Consider the following 24,585-nt stretch of genomic DNA (forward strand, 5'->3'; position numbering starts at 1 on the left):
CCCTTTTGTATCATCCACGAGGAAACGTCTTTTCACGTTTTCTGGGAGTGCTCATTTGCACAGAGCCTGTTGAGGGCCTTGGAACCTGAACTTAGAGACTTTGTTTCACAGACTGCCATCACACATTTTGCTGTGCTGAATGGACTTTTTCATGGTACTTTTACACAGGAGGACATTGACAGCGCCTGGCGTGTGTTGTGTTGCTTTAAGGACGCTTTATGGTGCGCCAGAAAGTGCCTTATCCACCAGAGGGAGAGGATGTCCATTGAGGACTATCGCAGACGGGTTCACAGTCTGCTCAGAGACTATAACCTGATGGATCTCATGGAGGAAGAGGAGGTCTGAAGATTTCCCCTTCCCCCACTCTCCCTTGTGTGTCTTTGTCCATTCAATAAAGCTTCGGGCCTGTGATTTCATTTCCCTCCCCTTACCCCTCTCTCCCACCCCCCCATCACACCTGTTGCTTTTTTGAAATGTTATAGTATTGATACAGTTTGAGTAATGCACATATATACAATGTCTTTAGTTTCATGCTTTAGGGGTATTGCGGCGTCATGCATGATGTGATGGCTCGGGGTATCCTTACTCCGCACAACACATCAGACATCATACCGCAGAATGTATGTATTTGATTGAATGTATTTATTTGTATGACCGGAAATGTATTGTAATGTAGTGTATTTATGCGCTGCGTCGCAGTACAGGGGAGAATGTACCCCGACAAAGTATTGGTTTTTGTATATCTTTTATGCAAATAAAGATTACATTTTCAACCAAAAAGTTGTCCTGTGGACAGATTCTCCCACCTGAGCTGTGGATCCAGAGTTACCATGGGCCTCTTTGGCTACTTCTCTGATTTATGCTCTCCTTGCCCGGGCCTGTCAGTTTAGGTGGACAGCCATGTCTTGGTAGGTTTGCAGTTGTGCCATACTCTTTCCAGTGTTGGATGATGGATTAAACAGTGCTTCATGAGATGTTCAAAGCTTCAAATTTCTCCACAACTTTATCCCTGACCTGTCTGATATGTCCTGTGGCCTTCATGATGCTGTTTGTTCACCAAGGTTTTCTAACAAACCTCTGAGAGCCTCATGGAACAGCTGTATTTTTACTGAGATTAAATTACAAACAGATGGACTCTATTTACTAATTTGGAGACTTCTGAAGGCAATTGGTTCCACTAGATCTTAGTTAGGGGTATCAGAGTAAAGGGGGTTGAATACCATTTGAAAACCATTTATCAGTTTGCTTCCACTTCACAATTTTCTGCCACTTTGTGTTCTATCTTATGTGGATGTTATGTGGTCTATCACATAACATCCCAATAAATAAAATTCACATGTTTGATTGTAACATGACAAAATGTGGACAATTTCAAGAGGTACGAATACTTTTTCAAGGCACTTTATTCCAAAAGCAAAAATACATAAATGGAATTATGTAAAGATTCAGGGGAAAGGTCATCATGAAGGACACCCATTGCATTCAGAAGGAAGAGGTTTGTTTAACGGCTTCATAAAGAAAGAGTTTTGTACAATAAAAACTGTAAAAATGTGTCCTTCACAGAACCTGCTTCCAACCGACTAGATTGTTTCAGAACAATAGAAATGGCTTTTTATATAAAGGATTTTTCTCTTCTTCACTTACCATGCAAGTATTTTTAGGCTCGGTTCACACTATTGCGATGCGGGAAGGCTGCGAATTCGCAGCCTGTTCCCGCATCGCACACGCACCCCCGGCAGTTCACACTGCCATATGCGATCCGCTGGGGGTGTCAATGTAATCTTAACGACACCCCCAGTTTGATCGCATATCGCAGTGCGATCGTGCAGTTCGCACAGGATCGGATCGCACAAGTGTGAACCGCTGTGCAATCCGATCCTGATGCGGCAGCAAAAATGCCTCCTGTGCGTCTTTGCTGCGGGTGCGGTGCGAATTTAGCCATACAAACTGTATGGCTAAACTCGCACCGCACAGCTGATCGCATGTCATGTCGGAGCAGTGCGCTCCGACATGACATGCGAACCCGGCACACGCAGAAGTGTGAACCGGGTCTAAATGCTTCATTAAGAATTTGTTTATTATAAGGTAGGATTTAATGCAATACTGGTATTGTACAGTAACCTATCCTTGACTGCAAAGTACCTTTGAGCTATGGGCATATTTTGATTTATTTTCAGTTATGAAACCAACCATTTGATGGCTTGACACTTCGGTTGCAAGCACAAGCAAATGTGACAGCAAGCATTCAGGGCATGCTTTGAATTTTATTATTTTGGGAAACTGTTAAATCGATGGGTTTAGTTCCGCTTTATAGTATATTTAAAAATAACAAAAATAAAGTGATGCTGCCAGGTCCAAACGTCATACGGACCTGACAGCGGTAGGGGTATCACACAATCCAGTGGCTGCAGCCAAAGGGATTGTGTGTGAAACTGACTGGCAGGCTCCTGCCTGTCTGGGGAAAGCATTCGGGGGCCATTCGGGAGGCTCTGTTTGCACACACTCCGCCATGCTTTCTGGGCTCCGCTTGCCCATCGCCTGCTCTCCTCCCCTTTTTGTTGTGACCCCGAAAAGGAAAGTCTCTGACGTCACTTGAGGGTCAAGCTCTCGGTGTCCCCGGCTCGCTTAGCCGGGAAAGGATGTTTTGCAATGCGATCTGCGTTGCAAAACATTCAGTGGAGCACAGGCGAGACATGCTTGTCTCATTAAAGAGGACCTGTCACCTAAAAATCATCACATAGGGGACTTTTTGTCTTTTTTTCTTTTTTGAGTGCAGCGGGCGACGTGATTGATGATGGATTTACATCAGGGGGACACTGTTTTTCTTTTTTTCTTTTTAAGAGAGGAATCTTCAAAAACTGTCTGTGTTTTTCTTACTTTTTGACACTTTTTTTGGTGACTAGGTAGGGGTACTATGTACCCGATACTCATTCAAATGGGGGGGGGGGGGGTGGCTGGGATCTGGGAGCCCCCTGCCCGCAGACCTCTCTCAGCCACCCGCTAGGGTTGTGGGGATGAGGCCCTTTTCTGTATATTCACCTGGTAATCTGGCTAGCAAGTCTGTTATTTTTCAATTTCCTTTAACAGACCAGGCTGTCTAGCACAAGAGGCAATTAAGGGGTTGAGGTAAACCATTTCACACTGACAGGGGTACTTATTATAGCCAGCTTGTTATGCATCTAGGTAAAACCTTTATCCTAAAAGAAAAAAAAAACATTTCTGTAACTGCTTGAATAGATAGAGTTAGGTTCTAATTATTAGGTAAATTATGTAAATCCCATTTAATCTACTAGCTCTTTTAACCACTTAAGCCCTGGAAGATTTTACCCCCTTCCTGACCAGGGGGTTTTTTGCGATTTTTTACTGCGTAACTTTAACGGACAATTGCACGGTCGTGCGACGCTGTAGCTAAACGAATTTGACGTCCTTTTTTTCCCACAAACAGAGCTTTCTTTTGGTGGTATTTGATCACCTGTGCGATTTTTTGATCATGCGCTATAAACAAAAAAAGAGCGTAAATTTAGCAAAAATAACAATATTTTTCACATTTTTTTATATGAAATTCCCCCCCCCCCCCCAAAAAATGTAAAAATCAAAATTTTTTAACATTTTCAGCCAATTTGTTTTATGCTACATATGTTTGGTAAAAAAAATCACAATATTTTGATTGGTTTGCACAAAAGTTATCGCGTTTACTAACAAAGGGAAAGATTTTTGTCATTTTTGGTGTTTTTTTTTTTAACGAGTAATGGCGGTGATCTGCGATTTTTTTTGCGGGACTGCGACATTGCGGCGGACAGATCGGACCCTTGACTGACATTTTTGACACTTTTGGGGGTACCAGTGACATTACTGCAGTAATCAGTGCTATACATATGCACTGTTACTGTAAAAATGACACTGGCAGGGAAGGGGTTAACTGTATTGGAGAGTGAGGGGTTAAGTGTGTCCTAGGGGCGTGTTTCTAACTGTGATGGGACATGGCTACTAGTGTAAAAACAAAGATCAACGGTCCTACATAGTAGAACCGTCTGATCTCAATTTTTACACAGGGGAGAATGACAGGCGGCTTGTTAACATTAGCCGCCTGCCTTTCTCCCTTCCCCGCGAACGATCGCACTGACTTGTAAGGGAACGAGCCGGGGGTGGGGCGGGGTGGGCGCGCGCCTCAGCGGGCGCGCGCTCACCCGCTATTGGCTCACAAGCCAGTGACAGGCTAGTGACGTACCGGTACGTCACTTTGCCTGGCCGGGGCTGACCGCCGCAGTATATGTACTTGCGGCAGTCGGCAAGTGGTTAAGACTACTCTCTTCAGACAATGCTGCTGTCTAAAGCCGGGTACAGACTAACACACTGACAGCTCCGGTCAGAGCCACTGTACTAACAATGTAAGGTTAATTCAGCGATCTCCCCTCCTGAGCTGTTGTGTTCTGACTTGAGGATAGCCCCCCTAAACACTCCCCGCCACAACACTCTGATCCGATCAGCACTCTCTGCCTTTGGCTAAGAGCGCTGATCTGGAGTTGGTCAAACGCTGGTTTTCCAGCATGCACGTCCGACAGAAGTCCGCCGAAAGCCATTTTCTTTTGAACTGGTCGTTTTCTTCCAACATTTGGCCATGTATGGGGCTTTTCAGTTTAGATGCAATTCATTTTATGCTCCACTAGAACGCCCACATCCTTCCTGATTATTGGCTCTCCCAATTCTACTTTTCCTAGAATGTATGATGCATGCATGTTTTAGCCCCCATGTGCATACCTTTACATTTATTAACAATAAACCTCACTTGTCACATAGTTACATAGTTAGCCAGGTTGATATAAAAAAACACAAGTCCAACTAGTTCAACCAATAGAATAAATAAATAAAGAGAAAATCATTATATACAGAACCCTTTACCCACAGCTGCCCAATCAAACTGCATTAGGTTGAAGACATCCTGTATTGATGTTATTTCACCAATGCTTCTCAAAGAGTTAGTACAGGAACTCAACCACGCCCCCCACCCTCCTTCTCAGATGAACCGCATTAAATGGTGGGTGTGGACAAATTGTACCAACAGTGGGAGGGTCCTAAAGGGGCATTAAATACCAGGAGTGTGTTACATACAGATTAAAGGGTTCAGGAGTGTGCTACATACAGACTTCAGGAGTGCTCTATATACATAGTGCAAAGTTCAGGAGTGCACTACATACAGAAGGTATTGTTCATGAGTGCACTATGTACAGAGTGCAGAGTTCTGGAGTACACTGTATACAGATTGCAGGGCTCAGGAGTGTGCTACACATAGAGAGTGGAGTTCTGGGGTGCACTACACACAGAGTGCAGAGTTTAAGGGTGAGCTCCATACTGAGTTCAGAGTTAAGGGGTGCCCTACATACAGAGTGCAGAGTTATAGGTTGCACTGCATACAGAGTGGAGAGTTCAGCTCTCTTTCACCACTCATTTCTTCTGCTTCCCCATCCACCCCTCCTCAACTCTGACCTCTGCACACAGCCCCCCTCCACTGCCCTTATCCCCCAACCCCCTTAAAAGCTTCACCATCCTCCACATGTCTTATCAATGCTGTTGTATTAATCTGAACATCCTGCCCAGCTCTAGCATCCCCCTGCACAATGTAGGTTGCTCTGCCTCTCTGCAGAAAGTTAATTCTGTGGGATTGTTGGCACCTCCCTGCACAATGTAGGTTGCTCTGCCTCTCTGCAAAAAGTTCATCCTGTGGGAATGTTGGCACCTCCCTGCACAATGTAGGTTGCTCTGCCTCTCTGCAGAAAGTTAATTCTGTGGGACTGTTGGCACCTCCCTGCACAATGTAGGTTGCTCTGCCTCTCTGCAGTTAGTTCATCCTGTGGGAATGTTGGCATCCAGACACCAGGTGGGGATCACAGAAGGTGCAGCCTACCTCCCAAGTCCCCCCCTCCATCCATGACCTCACCCCATCCCTATGCATGTCCATCCACCTCCACCCCCCCCTCCATGTCTCCATGCTTTATTTTGCTGAGATATCACTTTGAAAAACACCGCCCTAGCATTTCTAGCCGCAGCCATCTTGAGTAAGGGCAGATGATTCATGTAGCATTTACTTTCTGGAATCCATCTGCTCCTGGCTCAGGCATGCAGGCAGGAGGGCGTGCTTAGCTGAATAAGCCCCTCTTCCCGTCTTCCATATGAGAGGAAAAAATGCCCATGAAGACTCTTGGGATGTGGGACATTATTTTGGCCTCAGCCAGAAACCAGAAAACAACTGAAGAAATGTAAAAAAAAAGGTAAAATAAGTTAAGATATTATTCTTTCCTATTTATTTACTAAGGCTAGTAGCATAAGGATTAGAAATAAACATAGGTGTGCGCAACCTATTGCATTAGGGTGTGCACCCCAAAACTCAAACACACACGCCTTTCTCTGCAGCCTCAGCTGCACTGGACAGTGAATGAATGGGGAGTGCTCTATGCTGAGCGGCTTCCTGTTCATTCACAAACTGAAGAATAGTAAACCTAGTTTTGTTCACAATGTTCATTTGGAAAAGGAAGGCACCAGTAAATTACATATGTACTAGCCCCTTTCCCCACTCTCCATCCTGCAGCGTAGTGATTAGGGTGTGCCCAGGCACACCTGGCACACCCCCTGCGCACGCCTATGGAAATAAAACTGACACATGCATTTATCGATTTTTAGGTGTTTAGGTATCCTTTTACAATGGAATGTTGTTTGTCTTAGCTCCAAGCCATGACTGTTATCTTACCCATTCTCTTTTGACTGTAGGTCTATTGGTATCTAGTCCACCCAAAACTGATACTTAATTTTTAGAGAGATACCAGTGGTTTTAAAGAGATACTGGAAAATTGCCCATGCAGAGCAAAATCATAGTATCTCTGTAAAGGGCAAGCTGGACCCTCTAATACTCACCTTACCTGTGCTCCTTTAGGGCCCCTTTTAGACAGATGGACTCCGCCAGCAGATCCGCCTGTTCAGCAAGGAATCTGTTCGCTGATCTCCGCTGAGCCGGTGGATGATAGGTCCATGTCTGCTCCACTTATGCAGAGTAGACACAGCCCACTCTCCTCAAAAGGAGGTCGGATGGAAATGGCTTTGATCCGATAGATGGATGGGGAGCAGATCCCCCATCCGTCTGCTTTTAGCAGATAGGTGTCACATGTCCATTGCCATCTGCTGCTCAATAGAGGGCAATGGATGGTCCGATCAGGTCCACTTAAAAAACTGACAGGTGGACCCGATCGGTCCACCCCTGTGAAAGGGACCTTACAGATCCTTGTACTTATTGGTACTTTTTGCAGTGTGGGCAGGTGCCAAGTCCTGCTGGAAAATGAAATCAGCATCTCCATAAAGCTGGTCCATAGAGGGAAGCATGAAGTGCTCTAGAATTTCCTGCTAGAGGTCTACGCTGACTTTGGACTTGATTAAACAAGGTGGACCAACACCAGCAGATGACATGGTTCCCCAAATCATCACTGACTTTGGAAACTTCACACTGGACCTAATGCAACTTGGATTCTGTGCCTCTCCACTCTTTCTCCAGACTCTGGGACTTTGATTTCCAAGTGAAATGCAATATTTTCCACAGACTGTGATGATGGCAGGAATTTATATAGTGCTTCCATGCCACACGCTGATCGCCTCTATGCCACCCTGCATTGATGCAGGAATTAAAGCAAAAGGAGCCCCGACCAAGTATTAAGTGCATACTATACCGTACATAGACACATTTTCAGTAAGCCAACATTTGTGTATTAAAAATCCTTTTTTTGATTGGTCTTATGTAATATTCTAATTTGCTGAGATACTGAATTTGGGGTTTTCACTAGCTGCAAGCCATAATCATCAAAATTAAAGGAAAGAAATGCTTGAAACATTCTACGAGGAGGTGAGCTGTGAGCTAGATAGGGGCAGACCAGTGGATGTGGTGTACTTGGATTTCGCTAAGGCGTTTGATACAGTTCCCCACAAGCGCTTAATTTATAAAATAAGGTATGCAGGTATCGACAGCGGGGTTTGCTCTTGGATACGGAACTGGCTAAAAGGGCGTGTCCAAAGGGTGGTAATAAACAGCGCATACTCAGACTGGTCTGAGGTAGTAAGCGGGGTGCCCCAGGGCTCAGTCCTGGGACCAACCTTGTTCAATTTATTCATAAACAGCATTGAGGACGGGATCAGTAGTTCGATATCAGTTTTTGCAGATGACACAAAATTGGGCAGGGCAATAACTGCACAGCATGAAGCAGATATCCTACAGGATGACCTGGACAAAATTACAGAGTGGGCAACGACATGGCAAAATGAGGTTTAATGTGGAGAAGTGTAAGGTTTTACACTTGGGGACTAAAAACATAAAAGCACAATACACGTTAGGGGGGGATCCCTTGGGGGAATCAAAAATGGAGAAGGATCTGGGAGTCTTGGTTGATGATAGACTAGGCAATAGCATGCAGTGTCAAGCGGCAGCTGCCAAAGCCGGCAGAATATTAGCATGCATAAAGAAAGGTATGTATACCAGAGATAAGACTATAATCCTTCCACTTTATAAAATTCTGGTCCGACCGCATCTGGAGTATTCTGTCCAGTTCTGGTCGCCAGTCCTCAGGAGGGATGTGTTGGAGCTGGAGAGAGTCCAGAGAAGGGCAACTAAACTAATTAGGGGATTGGAGGACCTTAATTATGAAGAGCGTCTGCAATCGCTTGATTTATTCTCCCTGGAGAAGAGACGCCTGAGGGGGGACATGATAGCAATTTATAAATATCTCAATGGGGATCTCAGCTTAGAAAATAAGCTCAGTTGAAGGGATTGCATGAGGACTCGAGGGCATACAATGCGATTAGAGGAGAAGCGTTTTAACCTCAGGCAACGTGGGGGGTTCTTTACTGTTAGGGCTACAAGATTGTGGAATTCTCTACCACAAGAGTTGGTTTCTGCGGGTAGTATGGTGGCTTTCAAAAGACTCTTAGATGTACATCTCAAGGATCAGAACATTCAGGGCTATGTGAGATGATTACAGCCACACACATCTACACAGGTTGAACTGGATGGAATATTGTCTTTATTCAACCTCACCTACTATGTAACTATGAAATATGTTACTCTGTGTGTAACGCATCTATATAAAATATGAGTTTCACTTTTTGAATTTAATTACTGAAATAAATTAACTTTTTGATGATATTCTATTTTATATGGGATGCACCTGTATACTGTATGTAAAGTGCTGTGTAAGTTTTTAGCATTATATACTGTAAATACCTGCAATAAAAAAATATAGGTAGATTCAGCCAATCCAATAAGTTTAGATTAATGCAGAATGAAGGAAGTCAACAGCAAAGGCTGCCATCATGTCTTCTCTCAGGAAGATAGCAGTGATCAGTAAAAGCTTTCTAATCTGCCTGTTCTTTACAAGAGGTGGTGGGTACCTGCCTGGCACCTAATATATGAAATTGTCAATTGATATGAATGAAAACAGACAGATAGGGAAACAATTATATTATGACTCAGGGCCACTTGTCATGGGTCTCATGCACATACCAGCACCTGTATACAAGCAAATGGCTTTAATCAGCTGTGCTCGAGTAGGTGCATGTGCTGCCCTAGGCCTGATTAAACTTGTGGACCCCCTAATTTAAATATAACCAACCCCTTCCTGTAAATGCCACACCCCTTACTGTTTATGACCCATCCTGCCTCATCAGTGGCCATCAGTACAGCCCCATCAGTTGCCAACAGTGCAGCTTATCAAGGATGTTTAAAGAAATGAAATAATAATATTGACATGATGCCTGCCATACTTGTGGGCGGAGGAGGGTAGGCGGAGCATTAGGCTGCAGTGCCACACTTATTAGCATTGGTGGCCATTGGGCCAGTTGTATTAAGTGTGGTCGGCAGCCTGCGGTCTGTCCGAATGTCCTCACAGGCAAGTATTATCATACCGGCAGGTAGCAGTGTGACCGCTTTATGGGGGTGCCAGACTGATTTGCCTCCTGGACCCTACCCTCCAGCCCAATTCACCCCATAAGACTGGCACTATACTAAAAGACCCTTTTCATGTAGGAGTCGGGAGGAGGCTGTTTTTTTTTTTTCATGCTGGGTGCAGCTTTTTTGCTGCCCCCCTGCAAAGTGCCGCCCTAGACCTGGGCCTTGTCGGCCTAGGCCAAGATACAGCACTAAGTTTAGTGAGAAGAGACATACGCGCATGGGCAGGTAAACGCTGATGCAGAAACCATTGAATTTCACATGCAGAAGGGGGGCTCGCGTCGGATATCACTCATGTTGAGGTGTCGGCAAAGAACATTTGAGATGCCCCTCACCCCACCCTATCCATGTGAGTGTATGTGTAATGGCCTCAGCCAGAGTCATTCTACTAACCATGCCCCAGATGCGCTTTACCCCACCCTATGTCTAAGCACTGGCAAGCGGGGCGAAACGCACCAAGGGGCGTGATTAGTGGAGTGACGCTGGCTGAGGCTGTTACACATTCACTCACATGGATCAGGTTGGGCGAGCGGCATCTCAAACTTTCTTTGCAAATAAATGTAATAATTAAATAGTGGACATATCTTTGCAACAGGTCTAAAAGGGGGACAGGTGTGCAGGAAAGAGAAACAGGGGGATTGGGAATTTTTATTTTATTTGTTCCACATTGAGTAGAACTGGGGACAGTGCTTGTGCCATGTATGGAGATTTATAGTGGCTCTCTGCAGTTAAGAGAGGAACCAATAACATATGGGCAGTATAGAGTTGTGACTGGGTTGGAAACAGGAGCTGTGGCATATTGGGCTTTTGGGAGGTCAGACAAGCCTTCAGTAGCCATTGACTCCTTTTAGCATCTAATCCAAACCTGTAGATAGCAAGGTAGGTCGCAAGGGCTCCTGCTGTGTGTAAAGGGGACCCCAAGTCAATGACGGACACCATATCAAGGGCATCTTTCTCTTCCAGGATCCAAAATACCGGCTGAGCCTTGTATGGTCTGGAGGACTGATACCAGATGGGGGTTCTTCAGTTCCTGTATATTTGTAAATGTGATTTTTCTGTATGGTACTGGCATTATAGGTGTGCCCAGTCTATTGCATTAGGGTGTGCACCCCAAAGCTCAAACATATATATAATGTCAGTAGAGCAGTGGACAATGTCAGTAGGGCAGAGGCTGGTGTCAGTAGAACAGTGGACTATAGTAGGGGAGGGATAAAAAAAAAAAAAAAAATAATAATAATAATAAAAACAATATGAATGAATAAAATTATAAAAATAAATATAAACTATATAATCTATTATAAAAATAAACTAATTCTACCAATGTCAGTAGTTTATTTTTCTTATTATTTTTTTTTATTACTTTACCATTTTATTTATTTTTTTTACAATCATTTTTTATTGCTTTTTTTTTACAATTTTGTTTAGGAGCCCTTTTGGGGGGCTTTGGTGAAATATCAGGGGTCTAAACCGATCCTTGAGGTTTCACTTTTGAGACAGAGAAAAGGGACCAAGGATAGAGATTCCCCGGTCCCTTTCTCTGCAGCCAAGCAGCAGGGGGAAACTGCACAGGGCAGGGTGATTAGGGTGTGCCCAGGCACACCTGGCACACCCTGTGCGCACGGCTATGACTGGCATTTTCTTACAGGTATACTGACACATGGTGAATAGTAACTTTGGTATTTTTTTAATATTAATAAAGGTTGTGTTTTAGGCCTGAGTGAGTTTGATGTGTGGGTGGAGCGATTTCCTGTTGTGTATTTGTTAAAAGATTTTCAAATCCAGCTAACTTTACCAAAGATATATTCCGTTTCCTGATAGATTAAGAGTTACTCTTATAAAAAAAAAAAACCCTTTGGTTCTTCACATTTATATTTATGAAGGATATGAATGTAATATACAGAAGAAGTATGTATTTAATAAACATTTCATAATTACACCTATAGGACCTTTGGGTTCTCAGAGACAGTGCTGCAAGTGACAAGCTTGGACAATCTGGCTGAGCAGCAAAGTGCTCTAGAAAATTATTTTATAGATACGGCACAACGTAAAATTATCAAAAGTTAATTTTATAATTACAGCTACCTCTTTCAAATAAAGGGAAACACACCTATAGTAACTATAAGAAATCTCCACCCTGCGCCAGGTAAAAGAAAAACACAATATGAATAAATGAGCAGTCACCTACAAAATTTATATATTAAAGCTACCTCTTTGTCTTTACATTTTCCTCTTTCCATAAAAGAAAAAAAAAGAAAAAATACAGAGCACAGTCTTTTTGAGTTATTAGGTGCTGCCACCTCTTGGCTACAGATAATATAAAAACAATTCTCATCCAAACTCTACACCACTGTATCTCAACTTCATTGTACGTGTGTACCCAGTAGAGCTGCACGATTCAGGATAAAATGAGAATCACAATTTTTTTTGCTTAGAATAAAGATTACAATTCTCTCACAATTCTAGGCGTAAAATCATCTTTCACAATATACAAAAAAATTGAGCTAACTTTACTGTTTAATTTTTTTTTTAAATTCATTGAAGTGTATTTTTTCACAAAACAATTGCATTTGAAAGGCTGCTGCGCAAATACAATGTGGCATAAAATATTGCAATGACTGCTATTTTATTCACTAGGGTCTCTGCTAAAAATATATATATATATATATATATATATATATATATATATATATATATATATATATATATATATATATATATATATATATATATATATATATATATATATATATGTAATATTTAAGGGTTCTAAATTATTATTATTTCAGGTACTTATATAGCGCTGTCAATTTACGCAGTGCTTTACATATACATTGCACATTCACATCACAACATGCCCTCAAGGAGCTTACAATCTAAAGTCCCTAACTCACATTCATACATACATAGTAGGGCCAATTTTATACAGGATCCAATTAACCTACCAGCATGTCTTTGGAGTGTGGGAGGAATCCGGAGTCCCCGGAGGAAACCCACGCAGGCACAGGGAGAACATGCAAACTCCAGGCAGGTAGTGTCGTGGTTGGGATTTGAACCAGTGACCCTCTTGCTGCTAGGTGAAACCTCTACACCGCTGTGCCGCCCAAATAATTTTTTCGCAAAAAATACTGATTTTAACTTGTAAGCAATTGTCAGAAAAAGGCTTAGGCCTCATGTACACGACAGCTGGTAAATGGACATTTATGAGCATTTGGGCATTTTTTTCAGCAGCCCCTGTACTCTACTCAATGTTATCTTATAGGTACATGTACACTCAAGCGTTTATAGTAGCAGTTGAGGTTAGAAGAATTTTTCTGAGAGCAAAAAAATTGCGTTTGGGACAGTAGTTTAGTGGAATTTGAAATGCCAAATGCTTGTAACAGCGTGTAAATGTGGCTAAATGTGGTAACTCACGTTTATAGGCGTTTTCAATGAGAGAGAGAGAGAAAAGAAAATGCTTTGAAACGCAAACGCGCATAAACACGGCATGTAAAAGTAGCAAAACAAACTTTATTAACTGTCAGTTACTAGCTGTCAAGTTCCAGCATTCAGAAGAGGTTTTCAAACGTCCGGTGTACATGAAGCCTTAGTCTTTAAGTGGTTAAACTGACCTCATTTGTAGACCGAAGTTCATCCCTTTGATCTAAAAGAACCAAATGATACAATGTTTCCTTTTATTGCTCAGAGCTGAGCAATGTTGTGATAAACGTTTGCTGGCGCCATTTTTTTTTTTTTTTTACAGCTCTGAGCAGACAACGACTCTGCACTGAATCGTAGAAATGCTGGAATAGGATCGTGAGGGGGATTGAATGAAGATCGCGATTTTTTAACAATTAATCATGCAGCTCTAGTACCCAGATATGAAAACTGTTTTACACTTACCTAGGGGGAGGACTTACCAGTAGAGAATGTGTGATGAATGTCGGATACCCTGCCCCCAAATATGCGTTCTCTAGTGTTAGATCAAAAAAATGCTGAATTTATACATTTTGTTCCTCCAGATGACCCCTCATTTTGTAATGTATTAGATGAGAATGCAATACACAAACACGAAGACCGCAACATTTGGCTAGTGAAAGATGGCATAATTTAGCATTTATGGTGCTGGAATCTTATGGCTGGCAAGTAAAAACTTCAAGTTGCACTCACATAGCAACATGAAAATAAAAAAAGAGTAAGACGTGTTCCAGTAGTTACACATAAAAAAATAAATCTATTCTATGACTAGTCCAATAAGTAAGCTTAAATAATAAACATGTTATACTTACCTGACCTTATGAAATGGTATTGCACAGAGCTGCCGCAAAATTCCTCTTCTGGGTCCGATGCCAGCACTTTTTGTTCCCCCTCTTCTTTGTGTGCCCCCATAGCAAGACACCTGCTATGGGGGCACACCTGCGGGCTCATTCCCAAGCCAGGCTGTGTGTGTCAACAGACATACACAGGGCAACTTTGCCCCTACCCACTGCTCTCTGCTCACAGTATTTGATTGACAGCAACAGGGGCTGATGGCTCCCACTGCTGCCTCTGTGGACAGAGAGAGAGGAGAGAGCCATTGCAGATAGGCACAGCAATGGATCAAGATAGTATTTAGGGAGGTGAGGGGGCGATACATTTACTGGGACATTTTTTACCTCTAAACTACATATAAAAAACTGTATTTTTTTTATTTTGTCAGTCCTTGATCTGGTTGCTACAGCCATCTTGTCCTCCAGTAGGGCTAAATCATAGCTCTCTGGTCAAAACACATTCCAGACTCCCGATTGAACAATGAAGAAGCAGCAGAACACTCCTGGGGTCATCCCTCTGCGCTCTTGTCCTGTCAAAATGCTCCAAGTAAACATGTGTACTACAGCACAGACTCAGAGTGTGACTCCTTTCTTTTACACATGGGACTACAGAAGGCTGATAGCAAGACGGAATTCAGATAATTAAACTAGTTGCATTTAAAATACATTTTTACAAATTTATCCTCCGGAAATTGATCTCACCCACTCCCAACATATACCCAATGGTGTGGTGCACTTAATTTCACCTTGAGGAGAGAGGAGTTGACATACAAACACAGGGGTTGTTTTAAAAAATTCTGAAAAATTTGGCCCCAATGGTGGGAGGCTAATGAGTCGATTTATACGTCAGCATTGGTGGATGTTGAAGAGGAATGATAGTAAATTGATTTATTCTTGAAATGGTGATGTATAAATTGCTACTCTATCTCTAGTTAGTATAATGTTTGAGCTGACTTGATGTTTTGTCATGGTAGGTGCTACTCGCTGTTAGTGAATTACTTGAGAATGTGATACTGTATTTATGTGTTGTGCACGGTTTTAGAGTCCTGATGTTTAATATTTATTTCTTCATTGTGATGCATATTTTGTAATAGATGTCTTATTTTTGGGAGAAAAGGTTATTAAAAATTACTAAATTAAAAAAAAAAAAGATATATATATTATATATTAGAACATGACCTCCGCGATTGGCATAAAGCCCAGTTCTTTTGGTTTGGAAGAGCAGCGATATTCAAGATGAATGTGTTACCTAGACTGCTTTCCCTCTTCCAGACTATCCCTATGCATCTACCACTGTCTCTATTCCAAAAAATCCATAATCTATGCAGACGCTTTATTTGGGCTCATAAATCTCCCAGAATTAAATTTGCGCAAATCACAAAACCCAAACTGAAAGGGGGAATTGGACTACCAGACATGTGTAAATACTACCAAGCTTGCCATCTCCAAAGAGTGGTGGAATGGCACACACATTCCGAGTCTAAGGATTTGGTTGTGTTGGAGAACTCGTTCTCCAGCATCCCCCTGTCTGTGACACCCTGGCTTAAAAAAAAGGATATTCCGCCAGAGCTATTAACTCACCTACTAATTGAAGCCACGCTAAAATGTTTTCATGACACCTGCACTAAGACTACTATATCCTCGATCTCGGGCCCATTATCACCCATCCTAAACAATTCTGATTTTCCAATCCTTGACTATAAAAACTTTAGAAATTTCTCACTTCATTTACCAAAGTAGTATTTTAAGCAATGAACAATTAAAATCGTTCCCCCAAACAGCAAACATCTCCTTTTGGGACTATGTCCAAATTCGTCACTTTCTTACAGCCTTTATCCGGGAAAACACCAAGTCGCTTTCTTTGACTCCGTTTGACAAATTATGTCTCGACTCTAACCCTCAATCGCACTTAATTTAAAAAATGTATTCCATTTTATGGGGTAATGTTAAAGAAGATTATAGTCTTTTCTGTGTCAAATGGGAAGCAGACTTGCATCTAAACTTATCCACAAATCAGTGGAAGACTATATTCTATATAGTTCACAAAGGGTCCGTCAATGTCACCACGCAAGAAAATAACTACAAATTGATATCCCGATGGTACCGTACACCCACTCTCTTACACAAAGCAAATCTCATGGTAGATGATAAGTGCTGGAGATGTCAACAACATGGAGGTGATCTACTACATATATGGTGGGCATGCCCCATTATTGCGCGCTTCTGGAAACATATACACACTCTACTTTTTACTATCACCAACATATCAATTGATTTCTCTCCATCTAACTTCCTTTTACATCTACATCATCAATCTAAGTCATTATCATGTAAATCAAAGTCATCATCGTGTAAATCACTAACCACATTCTTATTTAATGCTGCTAGACTTTGCATTCCTAGACACTGGGGGTCTACCACAATCCCATCCATTAGAGAATGGTTTAAATAAATTGAAAAACTATCTGAAATGGAAGAGCTTATTGCAATTTCCCATGATACTCCAACTAGATACTCAAAGCTTTGGAACCCTTGGATCTTATTCAAAAGTACTGCTACATAGTGATGGACGAACATAGGAAGGGGCGGTTCGCGAACGCGATCCGCAAACTTTCTCAAATGTTCGCGGCGGACCCCATTCACTTTAATGGTAGGCGAACATTAAAAACCTCCAGGTCATATTTGCAGCCACAAAATACTTACTAGCTGTGCACACATAGTCCCACAACATGGACACTGACATACCAGAAGTATTGCTATTGGAAAAGTTGCCATAACATTTTTTTTTTTCAGCCAAAACATTTTTTTTTGTTTTTTTTTTTCTAAATCAGCCAGAACTGACAGCAGCAGGTAAATACATGTCAAATACATATAGGGTTTCAATGTCAGTCTGAAAAATTGGGCATTCACAGGATAAAGAAGTAAGTGTCGGCCAGTACAGGCCCCAAAAATTAGCCAACAGGCGTTCACCTGACAGCAAAGAACTTTGCATTGTGTGGCTGGAGGTACATTAGGCATTCACAGGATACAGAAGTAAGTGTCGGCCAGTACAGGCCCCAAAAATTAGCCAACAGGCGTTCACCTGACAGAAAAGAACTTTGCATTGTGTGGCTGGAGGTACATTAGGCATTCACAGGATACAGAAGTAAGTGTCGGCCAGTACAGGCCCCAAAAATTAGCCCACAGGCGTTCACCTGACAGCATAGAACTTTGTATTCTGTGGCTGGAGGTTGCTGTGTGGAGCAGGGACAGACTGTATAGTGACACAAGTCGCTAGTTAATAGGTCCGCAAAAGTCTTTTGTCAGTGTAGGGAGAGGTTGCTGTGTGAAGCTGGGACAGACTGTAGCAATTAGGCATTCAAAAGACATAAAATGCCTTTTATGCCGCTGTATTTATCTAAGACAGAGACCAAGAATTGTTGAGGGTGGTGGCGGATATTTGTGGCCTGTCATGAGGAATTTGAATCAAACCTGATCTACTGGTCACATGTGTTGAATTCCTCCGAGATCCATGCCTCATTCATTTTTAGAATGGCCAGAGGTCAAGCCTGCCCACCCAGTAGTCCAGGGGTTCATCACTTCTCAGAGCGTCCACATCGGCAGTTAACCCGATGTACTCGGACACCTGTCGGTCTATGCGTTCACTGATGCTGGAGCCTTTACAGTCAACGTATAAGTCGTGGTAAGCCCAACACTCACCTAGGGACGATTCGCTGGACAGATGGAAAATAGGGTTTCCATCCGTCCAGATTTGACGGATCGGATTGGATGTCAGCGGACATGTCTCCGCTGACATCCGATGCCCCATAGACATGCATGGGGGGACCATTCGAATCTGCCAAAAAACGGACAGGCGGATCTGCACAGTCTGCCTGTGTGAAAGGGGCTGTCCTGTACCACCTGATGGATGTGTCATGGGTCAAAGTTCTTCACAATGTAAAAGAATATGGCGGCCGTGAACATTGCCATATGTTCGCATGATCGGCGGACAGCGAACGAGCAAAGTTCGCCGCAAACTGACCGCTGGGCGAACCACAAGGCCATCTCTACTGCTACATACTCTCACTTAATAGGCTCAACTTAAACGGAGTGACTTGCTATCACTCTTTAGGTTTGCAACCTCCTGCAACCATCTACTACATTTATCTGTGGCCTTTGCGCATTAGTTTTTTCTTTTTTGTCTCTACCCCCCCCCCCATTTCTTTCCCCCTCCTACCATCTCCCTCTTACCTTAAGGGACCACGCAGGCGTGTGTCCCTCCCCTATTTCTACTTCTCTTATGTACTGTTGTATAATACCACATCCGCTAAACACCAATACACCATTAGTAAACATTTACTGATTACGTTCTGAACGTCCTGCCTTTGTAAAGAAGAAGATATTTCAAGTTCTCATAATCCTGTACAGGATCCTTCCATCTACTAAAGTTACATGTTAAATTAGATATATCATAATGTTACATTGATAATTCTCATGTTCAAACTTTGTAATAATTATTTTTGGATCTCCGAGAATGATGATCGGAATGGTTCAACTGTTGTTATTTTTTTTTATGCACAATTATCAAATAAAGCTTTTTGGAAAAAGAAAAAAAAAAGAAATCCAGAAAACACACCCGGCAAGAGGGAAATCCAACTGGGAATATTCACAAGGTGTAACAGCAAAGCAACAGTAGATTGGTGGGCCAGAGGTGCAGACAGTGTCTGTCTCCAGGGGTGGAATGTGGTCTCATACCTTCCAACCTTTTGAGACGGGAACGAGGGACACCTATTAGCAAAACACCCATTCTACGCCCCCCTTAAAGGAAAATTATACCAAAAAAAGATTAGTTAAACCCGCAAGTGCTTTTTTTTTTTTAACCACTGCTATTTCTTTATACTGGGAACATTTTTTAAAAGATAAATAGTGCATTTTATATACAGCTATATAGATCAGACCAATAGGAAGGACAAATCAGGAGGAAAGAGGGGCAGAGGGACTTTTTTCCAAATCAGGGACAGTCCCCCAAAATCAGGGACAGTTGGGAGCTATGCTGTCCGGCCAGTCTGCACCCAAATAGGAAGGCTTCCTGAAAGGACGGCATGTCCCTGCGCTTTCCCTACTCCTCTAGAACCTTTCCCTGAGGCTAAGCACTGTCCCTGACAGACAGGTGACCTGTCCCTACTCTAGTCACTCACAAAATGCATGCCAAACCCAAGAGACAGGATCTTAAATAGACTCTGCCTGACCCAGAGTGGCGACTCCCTGTGACCAAGGAAACCATAGAGGAACTAGGTTCCTCTAGACTTCTTGCAGGTCAGTGACCAGACCTGAACGTAGAAGCTCTCCCCCACTTTGTGTCTATTTTCCACAATTTTGGCATTGTGTCCAAGTTAGCATTTGCAGAGCAGTGTAGGACTGGCCATATAGGGATTAGTCTGACCCAAGATGGCCGCCAAAGTTACGGGCCTGGATTACAATCGGAGCCCCCTCCTTGTGAACGAGGAAACCATAGAGGAACTAGGTTCCTCTAGACTTCCTTGTCCCCCTGCATTGATGCGCAGACAAGTGGAGAAAATAGACTGCTTCTACCTACATAGAAATCGCATGAAGTGGTGTTTTTATTTAAAAACATTTGGAGCATTAGCAACCAATTGCTACTACATTCTAATTGTGTACCTCCCTCCTAGATCGCACTACTAAACATCCTCTGTATGTTCCCATTAAAAAGAGTTTTAAAAAAGCTGGAAGGGGTACATTAGAATTAACTATCTCGAATCTTGCATGGTATTTCTGCAGGAATAACGTGCCATAAGAGGTTTTTTTATTTAAGTCTCCCGTATATGGCTCAGGGAAAGTCTGAAAAAAATGGACCAATAATCTTTGAGTTATCTTATGGTTATGGTTAAGACCAACTTATCTGATTGCCTTAACATTCTTCTTTTATCCTTGGGAAATGTGGATTGTTTGGCTGTTCTCATATGGAGCTGATTTGGAAATGAATTTCTAGTAGCTTCCTTATGACAGTGCCAGGGCCATTAGTGCTACAACTGGGTGGCACAGGGAGGTGCCCTGTGTAACAACTGAACACATTTTCAACTAGGCATTATCACATGAATTCAATTACACCCTGTAAAGGAAGCAATAAAGTTGCAATTGACTCATACACTATTTGAGGATATGTGTTTGCACAAGCAATCTCTGTTTCTACAGCCAAAACGATCACGTTTCTGCAGTGCTGACTTCAGAAATGGCATACTCCTTTTTTGTAGCTGTTAAACACCATGAATATTACACCTTTTATCAACTTAACTCTTTTACATAAAGCAAATAGAATATAAACTAAGCATTTCAAAATTCCTATTTAACATATTTAAAGCAGATATATACTGTACTTACGTACATACTGTATATATATATATATATATATATTGTGAGGGATTAGCTCGGTGGTAGGCGTATGGGTGACCCCTTTGGGGGTGCGTTTTCACAGAGAGATAGCCGAGCAGAGGTTGAAAACAAGACTGATTTATTCATGCAATTTACTTCACATAATTGCAAGCGTCAAAACAGCCAAAATAAAATAAAAGACAAAATAAATCCTTGCCTCTGTGGGCGGCTACCTTCTCACGCTGGAACCTACCTAAGAAGTCTTCCCAACCTACTGTTGGGCCGACACTGCTGATCCTACAGCAGACACTCAAATGTCCATTTGTTTGCTTTTCACACAGCACAAACATTGTCCATTGAACATGTCCCTTTGTTTTCTTTCACACAGCACATGTTCATTTATAACAGGATCCTTTACTCTTCAGATTCTTCACATTGAACACAGTTCATTTAACAGGTCCCTTTACTCTTCACACTCTTCACATGGAACACTTTGTCTTCTCACCTTTGAGACGTCTTCACTCGTGGTTACCCTCCTTAGCTTCACATCGCTGTAGGGGGTCTTCTCCCATGCTCACCAGCTTGTCGGGAGGCACACATCCGACTGTCCCCCTCTCCCAGCCCACACGGCGACAGGAGGCAGCAGTCCTTCTCCCATGCCCACACGGCGTCGGGAGGTACACGTATGTCTGTCCTCCTCTCCCAGCCCACACGGCGACAGGAGGCAGCACTCAATAGATTTTCTCTGGACAAATTATAGAGGCCTTGATCTCCTCATTCTGAACAGCTGAATGGTTTTCAACTTCCTGCTGGCTCTTTTTGCAGCCAACACCCTATAGTATCAGTGAACTTTTCAAAGCAGGTGGGAATGTGTCTCCTCTCAGTGACTACATTCCCAGATTTACCTGACTTCCTGTCACATACCCCCCCCTCTTGTTTCAACCCTAGGGTTGGGACACATATTTCCAGGCACGCATGTGTCAGGCACTGCTGACTCACTGATAAGCCTCCTATTATCCTCAAGCTTCCGGATGAAACTGTTTCTGTCATCTTCACTGACAGATTTCTCATAAATGCCACACAGTTTGTCTCTCATCTCATATACACATTCTTCAACTGCATTTTTGGCATAATTTTGCTCCTTCTCGTTTCTGTCATCTTCATTGACAGCTTTCTCATAAATGTCAGACAGCTTGTCCCTCATAACCGTCTGTCCAATCCACCATGGAGGACCGTGATCCATAGGCAACTCAATTGGGCTAGTCTTAATGTCTTCAACATTCTTAAGACGCCTCTCTCTGCAATCCATAAATGTTTTCCACAAAACTTTGAGAACCTTTGCTTCACTAAGCTTTGTTCCAAGTAGGGACTCTTGACATCCCTCTGTGACTTGAGTTGCCTCTCCATACAGCTGTACACAATCATTGACTTTTTGTTGTAAAAGGGAATGATCTTCCTTCTTGAGCTTTGCTTGCTCTAAGATGCTGTGCAGAGGATTTTCCAATTGAGACAACAGGCTGTCACACATTTCTTCAAAGTGACCCCTGTTCCTTTTCCCAGAGATATCAATATCATTCAAACATTTCATATTCATAGGCAGATCTGAAGCATTTGCACTCATCAACTTCTTAAACTTTTCGCCCTCCTGAGCGAGTCGCAGTAAAGGCCTACTATTTGATTTGATATTCAGTTTATATTTCTTGCCAAACTCTTCACAGAAGTAGCCAACCAGAACATCATCAACTTTCCTTCCACCAACATAGGGGTTAAAGGCAACAACACAGTTGAACCCAGCGATCTGGGTGGTATCCATTATAGACCTCCTCTCTGCATCAGTGAAGAAGCATGGAACTGCAACACATTCTTTTACAGGTTTCTTCAATGCACTTTCTGCTGAACTATTTGACCGCTCAAGGTCACCTAGTTCCTTTTCTCTATCTGAATTCCACATGGAATGTATCTCAAGATCACGATCAAACTTCTGCCACCCGTCTTTCACCAGTTCCATTTTGGAAACACTCCCTGAAAGGCACTTATTCATTTGCTTCACGTTTTCACCAACAGCCTTAGTTTTCTCCACTAGGTGGCGTTTGCTTTTTTCTCCCAGATTTATATCACTTGCTTTAGTTTTCTCCGCTTTAGTTTTCTCCACTAGGTTTTCAGCCTGAACTGAGAAATCATCACATTTCTTACACAACTCTTTTGTTTGCTGAAGCTCTAATGATACATTTTCCAATGCTTGAAGTTTTTGAAGGAACGGTTTATTCCAAAGGGGTGATTCAAGCCACGTGTCATCACATTTCTGAGGCTCACTCAGGACAGACCCCAAAACACTGATCCTTTTAAAAACTGCATCAGGCACACTATCCCCTCTTTGGGACAGATCCTCTGTTGCCTGGAATTCCTCTTCCAGTTCCTGCAACGGAATCTTCATCTCTTCTACTTGCTGTTCTAAGGCTCGCTTAGACTTTTCTAGCTCCTGAACTCTTTTCACAACATCATCCTTGGAGCGGACCAAATCTTCCATTTCTGTACACAGCTGTTGGTTAACTCTTTCTAGTTCAGCCTTACACTCTAGAGCTTCCTCCAAAGAGCGAGCCAAGAACAGGGCTTTGCTCTCGTTATCACGCACCTCCGTTTCTTCACGTGCGCGTTCTTCTGCATATTTTGCAGACACAGTCTTCTCTTCACCAAGCATCTGATCAAACTTCTTTTTCACATCTTCAACACACTGTAATGAACCAACGCTTTCTTCCATGCGTTTTTTCATATCCGCTATCTGAGCTTGCAATGTTGCGACTTGCTCTGATAGGTTTTTCTTTTCTTCCGCCTCCTCTTTTAATTGTTCCAGGAAGCCATTTTTCTCATCTTCCATTTGTTTGAGCTTTGTGCTAAAACTCAGCCTTTGACACCTCTCTTCCTGTAAGAGTTCCTGCGTGTCTTGCAGCTGCGATTCCAAGATAGAAAAATCTTCCGCAATTTCTCTAGATTTGCTGTCTGCTTGAGAAAGCTGATTTGTAACATTGTCCAACTCAACCTGCAGTCGGTTTGCCTTCTCTAACAGCTTAGCACACAATCGGTCACCTTCTGACACCTTGACTTGCGATTCCAGAAGCCGTGCCTCTACTTTTTCCCTCTTATGTTCACAATCTCCTTTTCCCTGCATAAGAGCCTTCACCTCATTGGCTAGTTTCTGGGAATGAGACTGTAATTCTGCCACACAGGCTTCTTTCTCCTTTAACTGCTGCTGGAAACGTTGGGCTTCACCTTTCCAACTTTCACAGTCTGCACGTAATTCATCTACCACATTGTTCAAAGTGGTGAGCTCATACACAGTACTCAGTAATTTAGCCTCTCTTTCACTTTTCTCGTTGTCGCTGAGAGACAATGTCGTTTTCAGAGCGACATTCTGTTCCTGCGACTCCTGCAGGTCTATTTTTGTAACTTCCAAACACTGAAGACTTTTTTCCAGCTGATTACGCAACTCCAACATTTCACACATACTTTGCTTCTGCAAAGTCTGAATTTCAATTTCCTTTTCCATGAGGATGGTATCTTTCTCCTTTATAGTGTCTTGACATTTTTGCAACTCGACCAAAAGAAGAGCAGTGGATTCTTCCCACTGTAACACATGAGACTTGAGTAGTTCATTCATTTCCTGCAAGTTTCTATGCTCCATTTTAAGCAATTCCAAGGCTTGTTCCTTTTCTTCCATTTTCCGTTGCAAGGCATCCAACTCAGCCCTGCACACATACTCGGTTTCCTCCAAACCGATGGCCTCCATTGGCTGCTGGCGTCTCTGTTTCCAGCCTGCCATGCTCTCTTGATGAGCCTTTTGTTGAGCTGCAAAGCTCCGCTGAAAATCCGCATTTGCCTGCTGTTGAGCTGTATTTGATATAATCAGTTGTTTCAACATCTCCTCCATTTTGAGCTTACTTTTCATCTGAGCACACT

This window comes from Pelophylax lessonae, assembly GCF_965119305.1.
Source record: "Pelophylax lessonae genome assembly, chromosome: 1".
NCBI lineage: Eukaryota > Metazoa > Chordata > Amphibia > Anura > Ranidae > Pelophylax > Pelophylax lessonae.